This window comes from Babylonia areolata, chromosome 3, assembly GCF_041734735.1.
Source record: "Babylonia areolata isolate BAREFJ2019XMU chromosome 3, ASM4173473v1, whole genome shotgun sequence".
In the NCBI taxonomy this organism is placed as follows: domain Eukaryota; kingdom Metazoa; phylum Mollusca; class Gastropoda; order Neogastropoda; family Buccinidae; genus Babylonia; species Babylonia areolata.
The window spans coordinates 26,764,056-26,771,230 of record NC_134878.1 but is presented as its reverse complement, the minus strand read 5'-3'; the positions used below and the strand labels follow the sequence as shown (position 1 = coordinate 26,771,230).

At 42.5% G+C, this 7,175-nt stretch overlaps 3 non-coding genes across 3 annotated transcripts; all 3 read left to right on the top strand.

Moving 5' to 3' along the window:
• Window positions 1-2,917: 2,917 nt before the first annotated feature.
• Trnas-uga (transfer RNA serine (anticodon UGA)) lies at window positions 2,918-2,999 on the top strand. Its single transcript has one exon. It is a non-coding gene; the product is annotated as a tRNA-Ser (tRNA).
• A 2,159-nt stretch (window positions 3,000-5,158) lies between these two features.
• Window positions 5,159-5,240, top strand: Trnas-uga (transfer RNA serine (anticodon UGA)). Its single transcript has one exon. It is a non-coding gene; the product is annotated as a tRNA-Ser (tRNA).
• Window positions 5,241-6,886: 1,646 nt separating this feature from the next.
• Window positions 6,887-6,968, top strand: Trnas-uga (transfer RNA serine (anticodon UGA)). The gene has a single exon. It is a non-coding gene; the product is annotated as a tRNA-Ser (tRNA).
• Window positions 6,969-7,175: the final 207 nt, after the last annotated feature.

Sequence of the window (7,175 nt, the reverse complement as noted above, 5' to 3'; positions counted from 1 at the left end):
TGAGGGTGAGGGTATGGAGGGTAGGGAGGGTCAGGGGGTGGGGGTGGAGGGGGGGGGGGGGGGGTGAGGATGGAAGTTGTGTTGTGACGCTCTAGAATGGAATGAAGGTGAGAAGAGTCAACTGAGTTATGCGTGTCCGTGTTTTGTGCTAGAGGGTGGGGGTGGCTGTGGGAGTAGTCAGTGTGTGTGTGTGTGTGTGTGTGTGTGTGTGTGTGTGTGTGTGTGTGTGTGTAGGGGGCTGGGGGAGTTATTTTATGACGCAGGTGAGAGCCAAATGCTTTTTGCCAGAGGCTACAGATCACAGATCGCACGATTCATCATCCACGTCGCTGTGGACGCTACGTCCGGGGGTGTTCAGCTGAGTCGTGTCGTCAGCCTGTTTGGGCAGGGAAGGAAGACAAGGGAAGGGAGACGACAGCGACCTTGCGATGTTCTTTGTCTGTCTGTCTGTCTGTCTGTCTGACATATCTTTCTATCTCGTTCTTTCTCTCCCTCCCTCCATGCCCCTCCCCCCTCTTACACACACACACACACACACACACACACACACACACACACACACACACACACACACACACATATATATATATATATATATGTATTCCCTCTTTCTCCCCTCTCTCTCTCCCCCCTTCCCAGATTGGAAGACTGGGCGATGCCTAAAATCTTTATACCCTTGAGTAATAAAGTTTTTGAATCTTGAATCTTGAATCTCTTTCTGTCTTTAACCTTTGCTGCTAACATGTACGCTCATCAGTCAAGGGTTTTCACAGACCTCACGAAGGTAAGACTTGGAGCACAGGTGGATATGGACAGGTTATGGATACTTATACAGCACATATCCTCGGTCAGAGACCAAGTTCTAAGCGCTTTGCAAACACCGACTCATTTGCACAACAGGCTGCCTCCCTGGGCAGAGCCGACCGATAGCTGCCATTGTTAGTCATTCGTTTCCTGTATCATTCAATCAGGTTTCAGTCACGCGCACACATACACACACGCTCACATAGACATGTACCATTTCACGTGTTTGACAGTTTTGTTCATTTATCCGATCATGCCGGCAGCCATACTTCGTTTTCGCGAGTGTGCATGCTGGGTATGTTCTTGTTTCCATAACCCACCGAACGATGACATGGATTACAGGATCTGTAACGTGCGTATTTGATTTTCCACGTGCGTATACACACGAAGGGGTGGGGGTGGGGGGGGGGGGGGGGGGGTGTCAGGCACTAGCAGGTCTGCACACTGATATGTTGACCTGGGAGTTCGGAAAAAATCTCCACCCTCAGCCTAGAAAGGTAGGATCAAACTCAGGACACTCAGGCGAGAAACCACTGAGCGCCCGGGCCGAACAAGTCTGAAGGCCAAGGTTCAGTTGACGTGAGGTTCAGACAGATGTGGTGTAGCGTATATGGATCAACCCACACGCTTTGACACTTTGAAACTGAAACTGGAACACTTTTATTTTTGTATTTTGTTATTTGTTTATATATTCAGCTTATTTATTGATTTATTCAGTCACAGCAGATTTGTGTGTGTGAAAGCTCCAACAGTGTCCTGTGTTGTGAAGGGAAAGGCGAACCGATAGCCAGCTCGCAACGTTTTCTCTCGTGGTGGTGTTAGCGTATATATATATATATATATATATATATATATATATATATATATATATATATATATATATATATATATATATAGCAGTAACAGAGCTCAGTTGCAGTTTCAAGGTGTCAAAAAGTGCGAACCTATCCATATATGCTACCCTACATCTGGCACACACACACACACACACACACACACACACACACACACACACAACATACACTCACGCGCACCCCAACCCCCCCCCCCCCCCCGGCAACCCCCCCCCCCCCCACACACACACACTCACACACACACACACGGGGCAACGTTTTCCTTCATTTTTTCAGCTTGAACACTACAACTGGCCTCCGACCTGTCACCACGGTCAGTGGCGCTAGAAGGCACACACACACACACACACACACACACACACACACACACACACACACACACACACACACACACACACACACACACACACACACACACACACACACTGGTACACACACTGGCTCACACACACACACACATACACTGGCACCCCCTCACCCCCCCCCCCCCCCCCAAACACACACACACTGGTACACACACTGGCACACACACACACACACTGGCTCACACACACACACACACACACACACACACACACACACACTGGCACCCCCCTCCCCCCCCCCACACACACACACACACTGGCACATCCACACTGGCACACGCACATATACACACGCACACACACACACACACACACACACATACATACACGCACAAAGAGAGAGGGGGAGAGAGAGAGAGAGAGAGAGAGAGAGAGAGAGAGAGAGAGAGAGAGAGAGAGAGAGAGAGAGAGAGAGAGAGAGAGAGAAGTCGATCGTTATCACAAACTTCGCGCACTGCATACTGAACGTATTAACCCCAGATCGATGACTGCCGGCGTGTGTGTGAGGGGGCGTAGGGGGTCCCGGGGGGTGGGAGTGGGGGGTAGAGTCGGTTGTGTGTGTGTATGTGCGCGCGTGCGTGCGTGTGTGTCAGTTGTCAGTGTGTGTGTGTGTGTGTGTGTGTGTGTGTGTGTGTGTGTGTGTGTGTGTGTGTGTTATTGTGTTAATTGGCCGTAGCGTGTTTTCCACATTTTGTTCAGTCATATCACTTCCACTAAATAGGACAGCCTGTACACACCCAGACAAACATGCACGCCTGTCCATAGAAACACACACACACACACACACACACACACACACACACACACACACACACACACACCAATCGAAACAATTGCCTGGTTTGGTAGCCCAACAATGTTATGTTTTGCCAGTATTGCCGTTAGTACTCAGTTGCTGTGATGGCCGAGTGGTTAAGGCGTTGGACTTGAAATCCAATGGGTTCTACCCGCGCAGGTTCGAACCCTGCTCGCAGCGATTTTTTTTTTTCTGTCTGCTTTTGTTTTTGTTTCAGTCATTAACATTGTCTGTGTGTGTGTGTGTGTGTCTTCTTCATCCTATCCTAAAGAATGTTTCAATCTCTTTTGTTTGTCTTATTTTGTATGATGTTGATCTTTCATGCACAGCTAGGGTAGGACTAGGATCGGCTCTCAAAGCGCGTTGGGTGGGTTGGGTAGTGTGAATGAATGGATTGATGGTGGGGATCTCAGGGGTGGGGGGTAAGGGTAAGGAGATGGTGCTAGGTGTGCTAACAGCTGCTGTGCAAGCACTATATGAATTGTTGTTGTCGTTGTTTTGTTAAGATCAGCAAGCCACCCACCCCCGACCCCGCCTCTCCCACATCTTGTGGCTTTCAGTCTGCCCAGCGCGTCTGTTTTATATCGTTTACTTTACTCTGTTTTCACGAAATCTTATCTTGTTTATTTTGCTGGTCTGTTTGCTTTTAGTATTATTATTATTATTGTTATTGTTATTATTACTATTATTATTATTATTATTATTATTATCATTGTTATTATTATTATTATCTTTCTTTTTAAAACTGTGTATAGGGCCGAAACTGTGTATAGGGCCGAAACGGTCGGTCAAGTGTTAAAACCACTGTGGCCAGTATGTATGTGTATGTGAAAGACAGCCTACAAGCGTCAAAGCAAAGATAAGTGATTTTTTCTGTGAAGTTGATTAATAATTTGTTGATTAATAACTGTGTATAGGGCCGAAACTGTGTATAGGGCCGAAACGGTCGGTCAAGTGTTAAAACCACTGTGGCCAGTATGTATGTGAAAGACAGCCTACAAGCGTCAAAGCAAAGATAAGTGATTTTTTCTGTGAAGTTGATTAATAATTTGTTATCGCGTTATTGTTTAATGCTTGAATTATTAGTAAATTAGTGAGAGGGATCAAAACTTGTCATCCCATTGTTGTTTAGTTGTTGAATTGTTAGTGAATGACAGAGAGGGCCTATAAGCGGTGCAGCACCGGCTAGGAGCGCGCGCAGATTGACCGTTGCAGTTGTGTAATACTTGGCGGACCCACCACGAGAGAAGTGTGTGTGGGCAGTATTTGAAATTGTGTATAGGGCCGAAACGGTCGGTCAAGTGTTAAAACCACTGTGGCCAGTATGTATGTGAAAGACAGCCTACAAGCGTCAAAGCAAAGATAAGTGATTTTTTCTGTGAAGTTGATTAATAATTTGTTATCGCGTTATTGTTTAATGCTTGAATTATTAGTAAATTAGTGAGAGGGATCAAAACTTGTCATCCCATTGTTGTTTAGTTGTTGAATTGTTAGTGAATGACAGAGAGGGCCTATAAGCGGTGCAGAGGGGGGTAGAGGAGGTGCACGGTAATGCGTGTGTGTGTGTGTGTGTTGGAGCTCATGTACGTTTATATGTATTTGACTGTGCTTTCATATATGTGAAACTGCATGTCTGGTGCATTTCTGTTATGCATGTGTGGGTGTATGTGTGAATGTGTGTCTTCATTTTTTACATTTATTTGCTTATTTATCACCATTGTTGTCTTATTTATTTATTTATTTATGTTTTATTATTATCATTTTATTAGTATTACTAATATTATTACTACTACCTTTTTCTATATTATAATTATTATTTATTTATTTATTTATTTATTTATTTATGCAAGCTCATCTATTATTTATTCCCCCGTTTTTTTTGTTTTTTTTTTGTTTTTGTTTTTTTTTTTCCCAAGGCCTGACTAAGCGCGTTGGGTTACGCTGCTGGTCAGGCATCTGCTTGGCAGATGTGGTGTAGCGTATATGGTTTTGTCCGAACGCAGTGACGCCTGCTTGAGCTACTGAAACTGAAACTGAAACTGTTAAAACTCCATTCAATGTTGATGTTGTACACGGCCGCAAAACTTGTAATGTTTCACTATATTTACTGATCAGTTTGTTTTATTTCATTTTATGTTTGTTAATGATTTATATATAGCTTGTGTAGGCACTCAATGCCTCACCAGGTTGTTTTTTTTTTTTTTTTTTTTTTTTTTTTTTTTCCATACAGCAGTTGTGTTGTAGCGTATGGACATGGATCAATTCGCACGTTTCAACACACCTTAAACCGAACCTGAAACTGAAGAACGAGTTAATGATTCTGCTCAGTGTTAATAAGTGCTGTGATGGCCGAGTGGTTAAGGCGTTGGACTTGAAATCCAATGGGTTCTACCCGCGCAGGTTCGAACCCTGCTCGCAGCGAATTTTTTTTTCTGTCTTGTTTCAGTCATAAGCCTTGTGTATGTCTTTCTTTCTTTTTTTTTTGAAATATGGTATTGTAATGTATTTACTTATTTTATTTTTTTGTTAATCGGTGTTTCATACATAGTTTCAGTAGGCGTTAGATCAGGCATGTACCCCTTTTCTTTATTTTTTTCTGTTTTTTGTTTTGTTTTGTTTTTAAAGCATGTATGGTGTAGCGTGTATGGATCAGTTCACTCTCATTGATGCCTCAGACTTTGTAAATGAACTTACGGTCCCATTTCAGTCACTTAATTGTTTTATTCTATTTCACGTAGATTTTTTTTACATCGTAGAACTTATGACATTTTAATGTTTATTTTGCTTATCTTATTCCATGTTATGTTGATGTTTTATATATAGCTAGTGTAGACTCTCAAGGCATGTGACCAGCAGTTGGTTTATGCGAAGATCAGACATCTTTCTTTCTTCTTTTTAAAAATATACTTATTCAAAAAGCAAATGTGGTTTAGCGTATATGGATCAGTCCGCACGCTTTGGTACTTCCTTGCAACTTAATCTGAAACTGAGGAATCAGTGAAAGTGTCTGCCTACTAAATTAGTGCTATGATGGCCGAGTGGTTAAGGCGTTAGACTTGAAATCCGCGCAGGTTCGAACTCTGCTCGCAGAGTTGATGTATTTTTTCCCTGTCAGTTTTAGGGTTTTGGTTTGACTTGAGTTATTTGCCATCTGTGTGGCTTTATGATATTTCAGTGTGATGACTTATCTGTTTATCTGTTTTAGTTCTCTTTTTCCATGTTAGGCTTATTATTTTATACACTGATACATACTGTGCTATACTACGATCTGATGGCCTGACCATTGCGTTGGTTCATGCGTAAATCAGGCATCTGCTCCTTTGTAAAACAGGTGTGGTGTAGCGCATGTGGATCTGTCCGCACGCCTTGACGCCACCTTGAAACTCAGTGAAACACAGCGTCCCAGACTTTCCCCCCTACACCATTCAGTGAAACACAGCGTCCCAGACTTTTCCCCCTACACCATTCAGTGAAACACATCGTCCCAGACTTTTCCCCCTACACCATTCAGTGAAACACATCGTCCCAGACTTTTTCCCCTACACCATTCAGTGAAACACACGGCAGCGTCCCAGACTTTCCCCCCTACACCATTCAGTGAAACACATCGTCCCAGACTTTTCCCCCTACACCATTCAGTGAAACACATCGTCCCAGACTTTTTCCCCTACACCATTAACCATTGTTTGTTCATCTTATCTTATCTTGTTTATTTTGCTGGTCTATTTGCTTTTATTATTATTATTATTATTATTATTATTATTATTATCTTTCTTTTTCAAACTTCATTCCATGTTGATGTTGTACACGGCCGCAAAACTAGTAATGTTTCACTGTATTTACTGATCAGTTTGTTTTATTTCATTTTATGTTAATGATTTATATATAGCTTGTGTAGGCACTCAATACCTCACCAGGCTTTTTTTCTTTTCTTTTTTTTTTCATTTTTTTTTCATACAGCAGTTGTGTTGTAGCGTATGGACATGGATCAATTCGCACGTTTCGACACCTCAAACTGAACCTGAAACTGAAGAACGAGCTAAGGATTCTGCTCAGTGTTAACAAGAGCTGTGATGGCCGAGTGGTTAAGGCGTTGGACTTGAAATCCAATGGGTTCTACCCGCGCAGGTTCGAACCCTGCTCGCAGCGAATTTTTTTTTTTCTGTCTTGTTTCAGTCATAAGCCTTGAGTATGTCTTTCTTTTCTTTCTTTCTTTTTTTGAAATATGGTATTGTAATGTATTTACTTTTTTTTTTGGTTTGTTTGTTAATCGGTGTTTCATACATAGTTTCAGTATGCGTTAGATCAGGCATGTACCCCTTTTCTTTATTTTTTTCTTTTTTTTTTTTTTTTTTT